Raw genomic sequence first — 19239 nt, 5'->3', positions numbered from 1 at the left:
GTGGGATTGCATAGATTTTCTTAAATTCATCGGTAAACTCTATTTATTCAAATTGTCTTTGCAAAACTTTTGCCTGTTAGTCTGTTGATAGAATCTCTCATGGATTTGTAAGTGCAATCTGTGTGCTTTTGTCTGTAATATTTATAAATAGTTTCCTCTTAATAAAGAGTCTTTGTATTGGAAAAGTATTTGCCTATTTATGTCAAATATTCACCTTTTTTAATATTTACATTTTACATGAACTATTTTAATCTATTTTTCTTATCTATATATATATATCAAATAAACATCTAATTTGATTTTCTTCTATATTGTTACCATCAACAGTAGGAGCAGCATCAAAAACTTATCTCTAATGTTACTGTAGATATATATTTTTTCTATTTCTTGTCTCATTGCATTAGGTAGAACTTCTAAAACAATGTTCATAGTAGTGGTGATAACATCCATGCTGGCCTCTTCTTAATTTTAATAAATTTACTGAAATGTTTCACTTTTAACTATAGTGGTAGCTGATGATTAAATATGCATTTTTTAACTGAAGTTAAAGATAAATTCTGTTCTAAGCTCATCAAGAGTATATTTTTACCAAAAACAGGTATTAGATTTTCTTAAATGTCTTTTTAAGCATTTGCTAAGAACTCCACAATACCTCTTACTTTTACTTATTGATAGAATATATTAATCATTTTCCTAAAATTAAATTCCATTTGCATATACTAAATGAATTATTTATTAAAATTTATGTAGTTCAAAATGCTGCTGGAATTTATTTGCTGCTATTTTATTTTGGATGTTTTTGTACCTATATTCCTACACGAGACGGTTCTGTAGTTTTGTTTTTAAGTGCTATTGTACGTGCTTTTGGGATTCGGGTTTTCAGAGTTTTATGGAATACACTTGGAAGAATTTAGCATTTTCCTGTGTTTTATTGCAATTTAAAATGCTAATGGTCTTCATTGATCCTACATGCATCTTGCCATTTATAGATGGAAAATGTCTGAAACTATTTGTTATAATAGTGAAATTCTATGTGGCCTAGTTCCATGGTAGATAGAAAAGAATTGGGAATAGGATTAACCGAATTTTTCTTACACATTCCTAAGAACCTTAAAGGTTAAGTTTATCAGAGTACTGAAATTTCTCATCAAATTTAGATGTAAAACATTATTTTGTATGGCACAGAGCTCAGTCTCAGGAAACTACTAATACTGCAGTCATATATTAATGTGAAATTTTTATTTACATTGAATAGAAGGTTTGTCTGTAATATATACCCAAACAGACAGCAAATAGGACATAATTAACACAGCGTAGATTTTACACCTGCCTTTCCTTATCAACATAATACTTGTTTTTGTTATTTTGTGTTATTTTTTGTTACTGTCCTTAACACTGTAACTTCCAGTCTAGATTTACATACAGTGATTATATTTTTCAGTTTTAAAAATAGTGGTTTTACCATATTCCTTTCAAATAATTAATATGGGTTGTATATCTTATAGTTGTTCCTTAGCATTAACTAATCTCTAGAAGTTAATGCTGTGAATATATAATTAATGAACAAAGTGAAGATGAGATGTCATTTAAGTAGTTGGCAGGTTGTCTTTAAAATTAATAATCTGTTTCTCCAACTGTTTGCACTTATTTCAAGGTGCTACTTTCTTCTTGATGGCTTTTTTCACTTTTTTCTTATTTTATTGATATGCAGTATTTTACACATTTATGAGTTACACATGAGTTGTTGTTACATGCATAGAATATACAATGATCAAGCCAGAGTATCTGGGGTATCCATCACCTTGAGTTTTTATCATTTTTAAATGTTGGTATCATTTCAAGTCCTCTGTTCTTGTTACTTTAAAATACACATAATATTGCTGCTAAGTATAGTACCCTCGTCTGCCGTCAAACATTAAAACGTATTTCTTTTAATGAACTATATGTTTGTACCCATAATTAATTGTCATCCCTACTCCCGCCTCACCCATCCTTCCCAGTCTCTGGTATTTATCATTCTGTTCTCTATGTTCATGAGATCAAGTCACATGTAGGGGATGAGAAACTGAATGACTTTAAGTCTTAGGTAACTACTCATGGGATAGGCTCTGATTGCGTGCCTGACTATGGCATGAAAAACTTAATTAGAAAAGAGGAGACACAGTGCTCTTAAATTTATGAGACCACATTTTCAAAGTTTCAACTGGCGGCTTTCAGACTTGTGAGGAAAGGACAATATTGCCTTCTTTGTCTTGAAAGTCATGGGTTGCTTGTTCATATGCGTGCGTACATGGCTGATGTCACTTGGCTCAATGAACAATGCTAAGTTATCAAGCATCCATGAGAACTGCATTTATGGAATTCATTCAGTTATTTTCTTTTGTATATATTTCTTTGGCATTTTCTTCAATTCTTGAAAAGTAAATGGTTTTAATTTTCTTACTTTGGAACTTCTCTAACTTGGTCAATGTGATTAATTCCTTTCTTGTCTTTTGAACCTCAGTTTCTTTAGATGTAAATAAGTTCAGCTGGATTAGATATTTTCTGAGATCTGACCCCTGTGCAACATACTACAGTTTGTAGTTGTTAGAAGATATTAGCATTGCAGATCACATTAAGGACCTGAATAAGACTTCAAGTTTATGTATTTGCCTGCATTTATATAGATATATATTTTACATAACTAATTCATTTAAAATCTCTATGAGTTTATTCATATGGAAAACAACAATAGTAAAAAAGACTACCTTCATAGAGTTGTGAGGAAATTAAATAAGATAACATTTATAAGCACTTTCACAGTACCTAGTCCATGAAGAGTGCTCAATAAATGTTGTTACGTTAATTTTTATTCTTCCTTGGCAGTAGCAGCAATGTTTCTAATCAAGTACTAATATCATTAAGTGCAGTGTATTCTATTTTTAATAAAGAAACTACAGTCATAATCTGAATTTTTTTAGTTAAATTGTATTCATCTGTCATACAATTTCTCATGTGCACGGTTTTCAGAAACATTTTAATGTTTCTGAACAATTCCTTATTTTAATCTCTACATCTTTAGAGTAAAAAGATTAAGCATTGTGTGCCCAATTTTGAATAAGTCATTTTGATACTCATGATTTTGTCTTGCAATAGCTAAAATAATGAGTGCTGAATTAGTTAAATGGTTTTTCAGTGGGTTAATAGATCATTTAATGAGTTGGCATTAAGCAAACAATGTCCATATAGATAACTAATTCTGTAAAATACTCTAACTTCAGCTATTAAAATTATGTCAGATTTTTGAATAAAGAGATAGTAGGCATGAAAATCAAATTCACAGGTATCACAGAGCTGTATATAAGTAGCAGGAAATTAGTAGATTGGAATAATAAGGTACCTCATCATGCTATAAAAATTAACAACATTTAGCAAGTAAAATATAACAGGGAATAATCAAACACCAAAATCAGAAGTATAAGATAAAACAAGTTGATACACTAGATCTCTCTAATCAACTGCATGAGTAAAGAATTCAGGATTAAATTTACCATAAACTCAATGGATGAGGAAGCTGTCAAAAAATACAACACAAGCTTAGGCTTTAAGTTAATTGAAAAATATGCTATAGAAGAATGGCACTGGAAGTCTCATATTATTCTTTGCTGGGAAGAACACATTCAGAGAATGGGATTCAGTTCTGGGTACTTCAATTTCAATATAACATTAACTAGTGGGAGAACGTTGGATGAATATCAACAGAATAGGAATATATCTGGAAATGGAATGATTTAAAAGCAGTGTGTGTGTGTGTGTGTGTGTGTTTGTATACATATGTTTGTATATAAATATTAATTACAAAATAACCATGGAGAAGAAAAATTAGAGTAACTGGGTTGGGAAAGGTGACAGCCACAGTGTCGTCACAGTTGGGGCTGATCTTATCATTTGTGATGCTATACATGACGTGATGGAGCAGAAGTCACTGAAAGGCTAAATCTGCTTTTGTAGCTGCTCATAGAATGAGAAAAAAAAATTCCTGCTTCATTGCCTGGACCTGATGGGCTCAAATATTAGCTGGAGAACTATTTAAGAAACTAATTTGTTTAAGAGTGCGTTGGGGATATTGTTGAGGACATTGTGAAATACAGTGTTTTTGTCCCAATATGAAGCCCCTTCAGAGAAATTTCTTTATTATTGTAGATAAGAAAGTTTTGATCCCCCATCAGGAGAACTTTTTGTTTTAATGGACAATAAAAAGTCTATAACTGATTATACATCCCTTTTTACGTCTATGGTTTGAAAACAGAATTCACTCAGTCAGCGATTCAGTGACTATTTATCATTTTTTTATTATATTTTCCTCTTATATTTCACAGAGTATTCTGTTCTAGGTATTGGGAATGCAATAGTGAAAATGATAGGTAGGGAACTTTCTCTGTGAAACATGCATTCTTGTGGGCACGGAGGGTGGAAAGAAAGATATGAAATAAGTAAGGAAACACATGGGCAAAATATTTTCAGTAGAGAGAGACTTACAAAGATAATTAAATAAGTCCACATGATTGAAAGAATCTACCATTTAAAGTAGGCATTGGTTGGGCACAATGGCTCATGCCTGTAATCCCAGCACTTTGGGAAGCTGAGGCAGGTGGATCTCCTGAAGTCAGGAGGTTGACTCCAGCCTGACTGACATGGTGAAACCTAATCTCTACTAAAATTACAAGAATTAGCCGGGCGTGGTGGCGGGCACCTGCAGTCCCAGCAACTCGGGAGGCTGAAACAGGAGAATTCCTTGTACCCTGGAAGTGGAGGTTGCAGTGAGCCGAGATTGCACCATTGCACTCCAGCCTGGGAGATAGAGCAAGACTCAATCTCATAATAAATAAAATAAAATAAAAAATAAAGTAGGTTTTGCAGTTGAGTCCTGACTAATTCAGACGATTGCCAAAGTTCAATATCAGAACTTCAGAGCAAAGGGAACAGCAAGTACAAATGTCCTCAGGAAGGAAAGAACCTTCGCTGTTGGAAAATAGGAGAAGGAGGCTACAAAAGTGGCTGGAGCTTGGTGAATAAACAGGGAGGTCAGAGAGCTCGGCAGGAATCGAGTGTGGGTCCCACTCATTAGAATTTTACTCCATGTGTAAATGGAAGCCATTAGAGTATCTTTAACAGGGGACAGCATGATCTGTTTCTTAACTTTAAAATGATCAATGATTCTATAATACTGTGAAATCTTTAGAAGCCTATGATTTTCACATATGAGCATATGCATTCTTAGTTGCCCACATCTTAATCTTCTGATTTCTTTACTGTCCAGCCTTGTCAATTTATTATTTAAATATCAACATTTAGTATTTATCTATATTCTGGAAAGTTGATTCAAATCTTATGAAAAATTGATGGACCATAAATCTTAAATTAAATGAATTATGGTATGTTGACATTTTTGATAAGGATTAACTTCAAAGGCAGAAACTTGGATTTTAAAAACCCTTCAAGCTTGATACTCTAAAGCTCTATTATATCTAGCTTCATAAGGATACACTGACTTTTCTTTCTTGCCAGTAAATCAAACAGAATCTCTTCAGTTGGCTTCGGTTTTCAGAAACACAGTTGTTTTCAGGTTATTCCTACTATTAGGGTAAAGATTCCCAGTCTGACTGAGTCAAATTAGAGAGAAGAAAGAAATAAAGAAAGAACAAACAAAACTATTATTTCAATATGTCAGACATTTAATAAATAATTGCTTTCTAAAAGCATGATCTTCTAAAACTTATCTGAAAATTCTGGTAGCAAGTCACTGAGAAATAGCAAACGTTGCTTCTCCAGTTTTCTTAATGTCAAATTCCTTTTTATAATAAATGTTATTGAGTTTAGAAGAAAATGTAAAATACGTATATAAAGATTTATATTATGGCAAATTAATGGAGAAAGCCAAAAGAATACAGACTGCTTTTACAACTGAGGAGCAGAAGGAATAAAACTGTCAATAGCTAAGGCAATGAATGTAAAATCCTGATGTCCACGAGCTTCAGAGGAAATTAACTGCAATTTTGTGATTTCCACCCTCAGAGTCTGATTATATGACCAACCAATATCTGTGGCTCTTTGAATGTTCCTCATTTTGGAATCTTCAAGGGACCTTCTGTAGATGGGTCAACCACAGTTTCCCACTAAAGATTAGAGAGAATTTAATTTTCCACAAACGCAGTTGCAGAAACTGACTACTGTAACCTCAAGACGAGTTTTATGCAACAGCCACGGATATAACTTACTGCGGCTCTAAGACTAGTTTTACATACTGCCTGCTTCCAAAGCTTTATTGGTGCCCATGAACTTTCTTTTAAAACAATATATAACATGTTTCTTTCTGATAAAACCCCTAACCTTCTCTTTTTCTTTGGATGTACTGAACACTATTTCATCTATGTGTATGCTACAAATTGTGATTCTGTGATTTCCAACATAAAATGTTAACTTTAGATATTTATCTCTACATTTTATTTTGACCTTGACACTGTGAACTAAGGAAGTTGGGTCAAGGAAAATTAAGTATTTCTTCTTTCTATAGTGGGAATGGACAAAATTAAAAGAAATTAATTCCCTGTGTTACAAATGATAGTTGAAGGATATAATTTTAAATTCAATGTAAAGGCACATTCTATCATAAACAGATTTTGTAATAAATTCCACCTCCACGCAAAAACCTTCCTGACCTAGTTAAAAAATAAAGTAAGTTTCAATCCCTCTCCTTAGCCTCTTTCACATCCCTGTGTGTTTCCTTCAAATTGCATATCACAACTTGTAATGTTTTTATGTGTATTTCTGTTTATTTAAATGTCAGGGTTTGGGATTTATATTTTTACTTGTTCTCTCTCTCACTCTGTGTGTGTGTGTGTGTGTGTGCGCGCGCACATGTGTGTTTACCCTGGTTCTTCAACTAGAATGTAAGTTTCTTGCAACCAGGGCCACTTTTGCATTGTACATATTTGTATTTTCTTTGTATTTGCCTGGCACATAGATTATCTATAATTTGTTACAGAAAATAATGATCCTATATCCCTAATCAAAATTTATCATTCCATGCTCTATATTCCCATTGCTTTGGTTGTTTACCTCTCTTTTAGCAATTACTATTATGTGCCACTTTTTAATGATTTGAGCTCCTTGAGAATAGGGACACATCTCATTCGCCTTTGTGTGCCTCTGCATTAGCCATCCCCACAGATAGTTATTAAATGATAGCTGAAATGACAATAGAAGATTCTGAAAGCTGCTTCGATTGCTTCTCTGCAACAAAGACAGAATTATTTGGCCAGACGTCGAGATGCTTAACTACTGAAAGGCTGGATCTCAATCTCAAAACTTTGGGTTTATTCCAGGATCATGTGAGTTACAAAGAAGAAAAAAAAAAAAGAGAAAGGAATGCAAACTATTTCTGCCTGAAAGCATAATCTTATGCTAAAAGTCATATGAAAATTCCAGCAGCAAGTCACTGACAAATCACAAGTATTGCTGTCTGTTTTCCTAATTATATATTTCAAACACTATGTATTAGGAGACAAAGAAATGGTAAAATGACCTAATTCTGGTGTATGTTTCCAACTTCTGTAAAGCTGGGAAAACAATTACACTGAGGAGCATAAAAATAGTTTAAATCCTTTTCCACTTCACAGAACCGAAACGGAAACTTGGCTTTCTCCTATAAGGTTTTCGATGTGGGACAGATAAAAATATAATGTTAATTTTTTAACAACTCAACACAATGCAGCATCCATAAGAATGAATGTGATGAACTGGTGCAAGTCCTACACAGCAGGTAAAGGGGCCCTGAGGTTTGCCTACTGCTGTTACCACATACTCACTTAAACCAATGGTGGCAGCTGGTTCTTTGCGCTTCAACTGAGGAGCGATGAGTGTATCAGTTCTTTTCATATCAAATTATCCACATTCTTTGTGTTAGAATAACCTGGAAAGGTAATAAGCAATGTCCTTTTTAACTTTCAATGTAAAAAAATTACATTGCTCCTCAAAATACAGAATAAACTGTGATTATGGGGTCATAGATACAGTGTGTGCCTTACAACAGGGTTAGCTGATTTAGAAAACAAAAATACAGGATTACTGAACAAATTTGACTATAAACAATGAAAAAACTATGTTTTTCATACAACATACTTATTCTAAAAAAATTACTTGTTGTTTATCTGAAATTCACATTTACTTAAGAGTCCAGATTATATCTGGCAACCCTATCCTAAGTTCAAATTTCACCTTTGCTACCAGCTACACTTTGCTAGTTATTTAACCTCTTTGAGCCTGGAAAATTAGAGTGAACATATCCATATCTTTCATGGACTCTTGTTTTTCTCTATTGTTTTACTGTGGTAAAACACATGTAATACAAATTGTACTATCTTAAGCATTCTTAGGTGTGCAGTTCAGTGACACTAAGTACATTCATACTGTTGTGCAACCATCAATACCATCCATCTCCAGAACTCTTTTCCTTTTTGCAAAACTGAAACTCTATACTCATTAAACAATAAATACCCATTTTCTCCTTATATCCAACCCCCAGCAACTTCCATTCTACTTTATATCACTACGATTTTGACTACTCTCAGTACCTCACATAAGTGGTATCATACAGTATTTGTCTTTTGTGACTCACTTACTTCACTTAGCATAATGTCTTCCAAGCTGCATCCACGATTCATCTGTTGATGGACACTGGTTGCTTCTACGTTTTAACTATGAGTAATGCTACGAACATGGTTGTACAAATACCTCTTCAAGAGCCTTCTTTCAATTCTTTTGAGTATATAATCCGAGGTGGAACTTCCAGATCATGTGGTAATTCTATTTTAAATTTTTCGAGAAACTAACATACAAGTTTCCACAGCAGTTGTACCTTTTTACACTCCCATCAACAATGTACAAGGATTCCAGTTTTTCCACGTCTTTGTCAACCTTTATTATTTTCTGTTATTTTGATAGTGGTCATCCTAATGGGTGTGACGTAGCATCTCATTGTAGTTTTGATTTACATTTCCCTGATGATTAGTGATGTTGAGCATTTTTTCATGCACTTACTGACATTGGTAAGTCTTATTTTTGAGAAATAGATCCTTTGCCCATTTTTTAATTGGGTTAATTTTGTTATTGAGTTTTAGAATTTCTATACATATCCTAATGTTAATTCTTTATCAGATATACGATTTGCAAATATTTTCTCCCATTTTGTATACCAAGGGTAATGCCGACCTCACAAAATGAGTTCAGCAGTGTTCTCTCCTCTTTAATTTTTTTGAAGAAGCTTGAGAAGGATTTATGTTAGTTCCTCTTTAAATGTTTGGCAGAATTCGCCTGTGAAGCCATCAAGTCCGGGGCTTTTCTTTGTCAGAAGATTTTTTATTATCGATTCAATCTCTTTACTAATTATAGGTTTATTCAGATTTTCTATTTGTTCATAGTTTCATCTTGGTAGGCTTTGTGTTTCTAGGAATTTGTCCACTTTACGTTATCCACTTGGTTGGAATAAAATTGGTTGTCGTATTCTCTTAAATTCTTTTTATTTTTGTCGAATTGGTAATAATGTCTCACTTTAATTTCTGATTTTAGTAATTCAGTCTTCTTTTTTTCTTAGGTCATCTAGCTAATGGTTAGTCAATTTTATTGAATTTTTGAGAAAAAACTTTTTTTCATTGATTTTTCTCTGTTATTTTTCTATTCTCTATTTTTTAAATCTCTGCTCTAATCTTTATTATTTTCTTCCTTCAACTAGCTTTGGGTTTAATTTTGGTATGGGGGTAATTTTTCTTTTCCTTTAATTTTATCAATTTTTGCTTTATTTATTTTTACAGTCTGCTTTTAGTCATGTAAATGTTTACACTTGTTATATCCCCTTGTAGTAATTTTTCCTTGCCTTTAATTTTATCAATTTTTGCTTTATTTATTTTGACAGTCTGCTTTTAGGCACGTAAATGTTTACCCTTGTTATATCCCCTAGTGGTATTGAAAGTCATATACATATATATATATACACATACACACACACACATATACACATATATATATATATAAAATGTTTTTTGTCTCGTAACATTTTTGTATTTAAAGTCTATTTTGTCTGATATTAAGATAGGCAGCTCTGATCTCTTTTGGTTACTATTTGCTAATAATTTTATTAAGGATCCGGTGTATGTAATGAGTCACTTTGCTCTTGCTGCTTTCAAAATCTTTGGCTTTGTCTTTCAACAGTTTAACTATAATGTATCTCAGTGTCAGTCTCTTTGAGTTTATTCTACTTAGTTTGCTGAGTTCCTTGGATATTGACATTTATGTGTTTAATCAACTTGGGGAAATTTTTAGTTATTATTTCTTTAAATATTCTATCTGCTCATTTCTCTCTTCTTCTGGAGCACCTGCAATTTGTATGCTGGTTCACCCAATGGTGTCACACCAGTCCCTTAGGCTGAGGTGGCTTTTTTCCAAGCTTTTTTTCCTTCTGTTTTTCACACAAGAATTTCTATCATCCTGTCTTCAAGTTCACTAATTCTTTCTTCTGCCTTCTCAAATTTGTCTTTGAATTCCTGTAGTAAATTTTTTATGTCAGTTATTGAAATTTTCTGTTTCAGAATTTCTTTTTAGTTTATTCTTAGATAGTCCATCTCTTTATTGATATTTCCATTGTGTATATACATCATTTTCTTTACTTTCTTCAATTTACCTTCCAAGTCCTCCTTCAGAGATACCAGCCATCAATAGACTCTAGAGTTCTAAAATGCTGATATCGGACAGACTCTGCCAGTACAATTGTTACCTAGGAGGGGAGACATATTTCTGGTATTTCCTACTCCACTATCTTCCCCGAATTGCATTTTTGAGATAATTGAGACATTACTATGTTTCCTAGCACAGAAGTCAGATCCGAAGTAAACCTAAACATAACTTTTAATATAAACACATATTATCAGTCAAGATAAAGTTAAGTATATATTATGCTGACAATGCCCAAATCTAAATCTAATATAAAACCAGTTTATTTTTCATATAAGTGTCATTGGTTGGGATTCTATGCAATGGCTCAATAATCCAGATTGTCTGGGTCTTGAAGCCGTAAAATTTTGGCATGGGACATTCTCTGTAATTGTCAGGCACAAGTGAGGAAGGCATAAAAGTTATCTCACTAAATACTTCAGCCTCGAAGTGATGTACTTCACTTTTCCATGCAACCTATAGACAAAACCCATCATATAACTCTGCCTAGCTACAAGGGGATGGAAAAATAAAATCCCATATACCTGAAAGGAGAGAAGAACCAGATATGGGTAAGCACTACAGGCTTTTACCACAATACTTACTATGAAAACTAGAAACAATAATAGAATCTGCAAGTTAAGTAAGTACTCAGCGGTCTAACCTCCTTCCTAACGTAGAAATCTCTTCCAAGATGTCACCAGTGCTTTAACTAGCCTTTGTTCAAATGCCTCTATAGTCATGGGGCTCACAGACTCATTATTAAATATTTTCTTCTTTGTTAAAATCATTGAACTAAAATCTGCCTTCTGATAATTCCTAAGATTTGCTTCACCCTGTGACTGTCACTTTCAATGTTTGCACTTGATTAAAAAAAGAAAAACAACTGTAGAATATAAGATGCAAATTAAGAAGACATATTTATTTTAAAAATGAAGAAAAAACAAATACTTAATAAAAGAATAGATCACTTTTAAGAGCTAACAATGCTTAGGAAATGTCACAATATATAATCTGTCAATTAGAGTTTTCTTGTAATTTTTTTAGACTACAAATTATTCTTCAGAAGAGGAGGATGAATGTGCAATAGGGCTTATTGTCTTTTTGCTTTTTGTTTTCATTGTTCTATATATGTAACACCTTCCTTATTAAAAAATAAGTTTTATGCAGCAAATTTCTAACTTAAAAAAGGGATGTTTAATAGCTTAGCTAAATTTTAAGTTACCTTTCTTAATCTATTAGCCAGATACAAGTATTTTGTGTAAAATATTATATTTCAAAAAATTATAAACTGTGATGATGGAAGTGACTAATGTTTAAAGGCCTACATTTTTTATTCAGGGATTAACACAATAACAGTAATATCTAATATATGCCTTCCATGAACAGAGAACATAAAATATTTTGTAACTGGATGATTATGATTCATCTCTTCAAAATAAGAGTTTGCTTTCCATTTGATCTTTCTTATTGATTAATATCTGGGTTTAATTTTCTCCCTCATCTGGTTCCTATTTTGTTTGTTTAAATTTTTCATGCATATTGGCAGAATATCATTGAACCCTTCAGAAAGAATATACAGCTACATTTTTATTGACCTACTTATAATTCTATATAAGAAAATAAGTTAATAGTTGAGCTCATTTCAAAAAAGGGCCAGGTGTGGTGGCTCACACCTGTAATCCCAGCACTTTGGGAGGCCAAAGTGGGCAGATCACTTGAGGTCAGGAGTTCAAGACCAGCCTGGTCAACATGGTGAAACTTGTCTCTACTAAAAATTCAAAAATTAGCCACGTGTGCTGATGGGTGTTTGTAATCCCAGCTACTCGGGAGTCTGAGACAGGAGAATTGCTTGAACCTGGGAGGTAGAGGTTGCACTGAGCTGAGGTATCACCACTGTATTTTAGCTTGAGCAACAAAGCAAGACTCTGTCTCAAATATATGTAAATATGGGAAAAGATTTCATAATGACCACTGACTAAAAGGAGACTCAAATAGCACCTAAAATATTACAATAGAATTAGACAAGGAGTTTGATATTAAAGATCATAGGCTACTTTGTCTATAATTGTTAATACAAGATGTTAACACAGCTCAAAAATGAAATATATATTGTATGAACCAATTTCCTAGCTCCTTAGACATGTTTGACTGCTTTTCATAATTATCTCTCTGCCCCTCCACACCTCCTATAGTTTTCCTGTTTATTTTAAATGATATAATAACACAACCACAGCAGTTGTAATGCTTTGGAAATAAATAGTGCTAGAAATGGCACTAAGAAGACCCGTTCCAGTTTCAGCTTGCTTCTTTACTCGTACACAGATTTGAGCAAATCATTTTAGTTTTTTGAACCACCATGAATAAGGATATCTACCTTATAGAATTGTAGGAGGATTAAATATGAGATGTGTTGAAATTTGCCCCAGTGCTCTCAATACTTCTCGAGTTCCCATCCCTTAATGATGTCCACAGAGATAAAAGGTCTCAGACAAAAAGCCGGAATTAAGAAACAAGTGAAAATCAAATATAAAAATTGAAAAAAAATTCATAGACCTTTGAAAGATAGAAATATAGAATAAGTAGTGCAAATGGGTCATTTTCTAATTTTTTAAAAAAGGCCTTTTTTCCTATAGAGTTTATATTAGTGCATTTTTACAATTATACTTAAGAGTTTTTATAAATATTTTACAAAATTAAGAAATCGCTGTTGACAAAGCCTTTTGTGGACCTCAAGAAATTCTGGATGCTGTGTCTGATAGATGTGAATAAACAGACACGCCAACACTAACATTTAGAATAAAGAGCATGCCAGGCTATGCTATCAATGGCCTCTTTTTCTCAGTATGACCCATGAGAATACCAGCACATACTTTTCTGCCGCTTTTCTGAATGGGTGTGCATTTCCACATGAAGACTACTACTTCCTACCCACTCCTTCTTACTGCACATTCTAGGTCCCTGGGCTTCCCATTTAGTGGAGGGTTACTAAGATATGTTAATTGACAATCAAATGCAGAAACTCTTTTATATCACTAATAATATAACCTTGTAACCCTATTCTGTGACTCTACAGTGAAAAGGCAGGATGGTATAGCACCCCCAAATAAAAACCTTAAGTAATCAAACTCACACAGTTATGGACATGACTTATTTTAATTATCAGCTTAAATTTAAGTGATATTTGTTAATCATACAGAGTCCATGGGGTAGCAGTGATTGGGAGTGCCTCCTCTTGTCTATCATCTTGTGCCTGAGCAAGGTTACTGTTACTGCACTTGGACCCTCATCCTCCTGGCTTGGCTTCCACAGTCTCCTTACAGCAACCCTCCACACCTCTCTCATGCTGCTCTCTATCTCTCTTCCAGCACCTCAGTGCTACCAAATTCTTCATTCCCTCCTCTTTTGATGTAACTTCTAACAGCTAGCCTCACAGCAGATTATCAGAGTGCGTAGGGAGGAAACAGAGGTAAATATTCGTTCGGATGAAGAGGTAGAAGGGGTCAGGAGGTTTCCATCATTGTCTGTCTTCTGCAAGTTTGTCTAAAAGTGAAGAGACATCCTTAAAGTATTGACCAAATGTCAGTTGTCTCTTCAGACTTCCTATGTTTTAAAACTAAATGAAAAGAAAAACGCTCTGTTTTCTTACCTAAATTTGAGTTATATTACCAAATGTCCCTTTGGTAATGGGGCCTTTATAGGTTCCAGCGTAAGTAATACATGGTGTGTGCATGCATGTTTCTCTCTCTCTCTCTCTCCGTGTGTGTGTCTGTGTGTGCGCGTGCGTGTGTGTGGAGAGAGAGAGAGATGGAGAAAAGGGAGGCGTGATAATCTTTCTAAACTTATCCAAATTGCTTGTGAGAAAAATAGCAGTAATCATAACACACCAAGTCCCTTATAGCTGGTAATGCTTTTCATGTATCTCCCCAGATTCCCTCATTTTAACTTCTTAAATGTCTCACCTCCTCCTCTATATCCTGGAAAATTATAATATGCTGATTCAATTTTAAAAACTTATTTGAAATGTAGCCAAACTCATTTGATCTTCCTCAATTCATCACTGCATATGGCTTTCATCCCATTTTATTAGTAAATTTGACACTGATTATGATAAATCCATCCAGAGCCACACATCTCCATCTGCAAATTTCAAGGTTTAATTTTAAACTTTTTAGGGTAAGATATTTTTAAAATATTTTCAACTTGTAGGATTTCAAATACCTTATTTCTAAATGCTTCAATATGATCAATCTTATATATGTGATTTTATACTTCTATATCAGATATAAAAAAGATTTAGATTATTTAGGCCTTCAGTTAGTTCTCTTTATACATGAAGCTACTTTTATGAGCAAAATGAAGGGGAAGTGAGATAGTTGCAGTGCTGTCTTTTGAAGGACAGGCCAACTTACTTCTTGCTTCTGAAGGAAGTAGGCTTTACCCTTGAAGCCTTCCCTGTCATATGCTCTTGCATGTACTGTTTCCTTTCATCAGTAAGTTCTCCTGAGCTTCTCTCTCTCTCCCTCTCTCTCTATCTCTTTCTATCTGACTGTTTCTCTGACATTACCCAAAGATAATTGGTTTTATTTTCTGGTCTCAGAATTATTTGATGTCCTTTAGTAGTGAGGTCAGTTTCCACAAATGCCTAATTTAAAAAAATTCTCCTTCAAATAGGCAAGACGTGGAGGAGTTGAGTTCAAAACACCTGGAGTCTCCTTTGATTAGCAGTATTTAATTTCTGATAGTACCCATTTTATGGCATTTTAGTGAAGACAAGTCTAAAAGTTAATAGAGAAGTCAGGCAAATGGTTCCAATAGGAACACACTCCTTTGTTAATCTTTAAATGCTTTTCATTGCATTATTTGTGGATAGAGACCAGAAATGTTCCTAAATAGGAAGTGTGTTTTTGCCAACATTAAGTCCCATAGGTCTCTGATTTTCCTGTTTAGTGGAGGGCTATTAAAAGAGAGTACTTGATTTCTTACAGTTGGAAATTTCCCTGGGTTTCTCTAGCCCATGTAATTCTCCAAAATGTTATAGAGTAGACCAAGACCTGAATTTTACCTGTGTTTTTGATTAGGCTGCAGTTTGTTTTATGAACTGAAGTTCTTGTCTCCTTCTGTGCTTCTTCCACAGTGCAGGCAGTAATCACAATATGCTTCATATAGTGTACCTCCTTGCCCTTGATGATATTAGAAACACATGGCATCCATTCCCATTGTGCATTTAGATAATAGCAATACAAGCACAGAATATTATCTTGGCACCATAGAAGCTCTATAGTCCCCAAGCGTCAATAGTACATTTTCTTCAAACATTAGCAACTTCAATCCCTGGCAAGAAAAAAAAAAAAAAAAAACAGATTATGCAATCTATAATGATCTTACTCTTCACCAAAATTCTATTTTTTGTGTTCATTATTAGAAATTTTCACAGACATATTTTGGCAGTCATAATTCTGCCTGCCCAACTAGATGTAAGCTCAGTGAGGAAGGGGGTCTATTGCTACTTTTCTTTAATGATGGAGACACTGACGAGTGTATGAGGAATTTTACCCATTAGATGTTTAAGGCTATAGAGATCTTTGATCGTGCCACTGCTCTCCAGTCTGGGCGACAGAGTGAGACCCTGTCTCAAAGAAAAAAATAAAAACGATGTGTTCACTCATTTAAAAACTCTGTCAGACCACTCTTTGTTATAATTTTTTAAATTTTTTAAAAAAATTTCATGGGTGCAGAGTAGGTATATATATTTATGGAGTATATGAGATATTTTGATACAGGTATGCAACATTAAATAAGCACATCGTGGAGAATGGGGTATTCATACCCTCAAGCATTTATCCTTTGAGTTACAAACAATCAAATTACACCGTTTAAGTTATTTTAAAATATGCAGTTGTGATTGACTATGGTCACCCTATTGTGCTATCAAATAGTAGGTCTTATTCATTCTTGCTATTTTTTTTTGTACCTATTGACTATCCCTACTTCCCTACTCCCCTCAGACCCCACTATCCTTCCCAGCCTCTAGTAACCATCCTTCTAGTCTTTATGCCCATGAGTTCAATTGTTTTGAGTTTTAGATTCCACAAATAAGTGAGAATATGTGAAGTTTGTCTTTCCGTGCCTGACTTATTTCACTTAACAGAATGTCCAGTTCCATCCATGTTGTTGCAAATGACTGAATCTCATTTTTTACTGCATTTTGTATATGTACCACATTTTCTTGATCCATTTATCTGTTGATGAACACTTAGGTTGCTTCCCAATTTTAACTATTGCAAACAGTGCTGCAATAAACATAGGAGGGCAGATATCTCTTTGATATATTGATTTCCTTTCTTTTGGGTATATATCTAGCAGTGGGACTGCTGGGTCATGTGGTAGCTCAATTTTCAGTTTTTTGAGGAAACTCCAAATTTTGCTCCATAATGGTTGTACTAATTTACATTACTACCAACAGTGTATGAGGGTTTCCTTTTCTCCATGTCCTTGCCAAAATTTCTTATTGCCTGACTTTTGGACATAAGCCATTTTAATTGGGGTGAGAGGGCGTCTCACAATAGTTTTGATTTGCACTTCTCTAATGATCAGTAATGTTGAGTATCTTTTCATAAGTCTGTTTGCCATTTGTATGTCTTCTTTTGATAAATGTCTATTCAAATCTTTTGCCCACTTTTTGATTGGATTATTAATTTTTTTCTATAGAGATTTTTGAGCTTCTTATATATTCTGCTTATTCATCCCTTGTCAAGTGGGTAGTTTGCAAATATCTTAGCCCATTCTGTGGGTTTTCGCTTCACTTCATTGATTGTACTCTTTGCTGTGCAGAAGATTTTTAACTTGATGTGATCCCATTTGTTCATTTTTGCTTTGGTTACCTGTGCTTGTGTGGTATTGCTCAAGAAATCTTTGCCAGGACCAATGTCCTCAAGATTTTCCTCAATGTTTCCTCATTGTAGTTTCATAGTTTGAGGTCTCAGATTTAAGTATTTAATCAAATCCTTTTTTATTTGATTTTTGCATATGGAAAGAGATAGGGGTCTAGTTCCTTTCTTTTGCATATGGATATGTAGCTTTGCCGGCACCATTTATTAAAGAGATTGCCTTTTGCCCAGTGTATGTTCTTGGCATCTTGGTGAAAAATGTCTTTACCGCAGGTGTGTGATTTTGTTTTTGGGTTCTCCCGTTCCATTGTTCTATGTGTCTGTTTTTACGCCAGTACCATGATGTTTTGGCTACTATCACTCTGTGGTATAATTTGAAGTAAAGTAACATGATTCCTCCAGTTTCGTCATTTTTGCTTATGATAACTTTGTCTCTTCAGGGTTTGGTGTTCCATATAAATTTTAGGATTTTCTTTCTATTTCTGTGAAGAATGTCTTTAGTATTTTGATAGGAATTGCATTGAATCTATAGATTGCTTTAGGTAATATTGACATTTTAACAATCTTGATTTTCCAATCCATGAACACAGAATATTTTTCCATTATTTGGTGTCTTCTTCAATTTCCTTCATCAGTGTTTTGTAGTTATCATTGTAGAGATCTTTCACTTCTTTGATTAAGTCAATTCCTAGGTATTTAATTTTATATGTGGCTAATGTAAATGGGATTACTTTTTTATTTCTTTTTCACATTTTTCACTGTTGGCATATGTAAATGTTACTGATTTTGGTATGTTGATTTTGTATCCTGCAAACTTTACTGAAATTGTTTGTCAGCTCTAATAGTTTTTTGGAGGAGTATTTAGCTTTTCTTCAAATATAAGATCTTATCATCAGCAAACAAGTAAAAATTGACTTCTTTGTTTCCAATTTGGATGCTCTTTATACCTTCTCTTGCCTGGTTGCTTTAGCAAGGCACTATGTTGAATAATAGTGGTGACAGTGGGCATTCTTGTCATGTTAGAGAAACATGTCAGATGTTAGAGAAAAGGCTTTCAAATGTTCCCCATTTATTGTAATACTATCTGTGGGTCTGTTGTATATGACTTTTATTATGTTGAGGTATGTTCCTTCTATGGCCAGGATTTTTAGGGTTTTATCACAAAGGGATATTGAATTTCATCAAATGCTTTTTCAGAATCAATTGAAATAATTGAACATTTTTATCCTTAATTCTGTTGATATTATGTATCACATTGATTGATTCATGTGTATTAAACCATCCTCATATACCAAGGCTAAATCCCACTTGCACATGATGAATGATCTTTCTAATGTATTGTTGAATTCAATTTGCTCATATTTTGTTGAGGAGTTTTGCATCAATATTCATCAGAGATATTGGCCTGTAGTTTTCTTTGTTTTTTGTTTTGTTTTGTTTTGTTTTTTGAGACAGGGTCTCACTCTGTCGCCCAGGCTGGAGTGCAGTGGTGCAATCTCCACTCATTGCAAGCTCTGCCTCAGCCTCCCGAGTAGCTGGGACTACAGGTGCCCACCACCATGCCTGGCTAATTTTTTTGTATTTTTAGTAGAGATGGGGTTTCACT

At 33.9% G+C, this 19239-nt stretch overlaps 1 protein-coding gene across 1 annotated transcript in view; it reads left to right on the top strand.

The window, feature by feature from the left end:
- Window positions 1–11158: 11158 nt before the first annotated feature.
- Window positions 11159–19239, top strand: part of TYRP1 (tyrosinase-related protein 1) — a 49736-nt gene continuing 41655 nt past the window's right edge. The window contains exon 1 of the mRNA XM_011930410.1: window positions 11159–11315. The gene's annotated coding sequence lies outside the window, so the exon portion shown is untranslated. The remainder of the gene's footprint in view (window positions 11316–19239) is intronic.

Source organism: Colobus angolensis, unplaced genomic scaffold (genome assembly GCF_000951035.1).
Source record: "Colobus angolensis palliatus isolate OR3802 unplaced genomic scaffold, Cang.pa_1.0 Scaffold86, whole genome shotgun sequence".
Classification (NCBI taxonomy): domain Eukaryota; kingdom Metazoa; phylum Chordata; class Mammalia; order Primates; family Cercopithecidae; genus Colobus; species Colobus angolensis.
The sequence above is the reverse complement of the archived record's forward strand: the minus strand, read 5'-3'. Positions and strand labels throughout refer to the sequence as shown.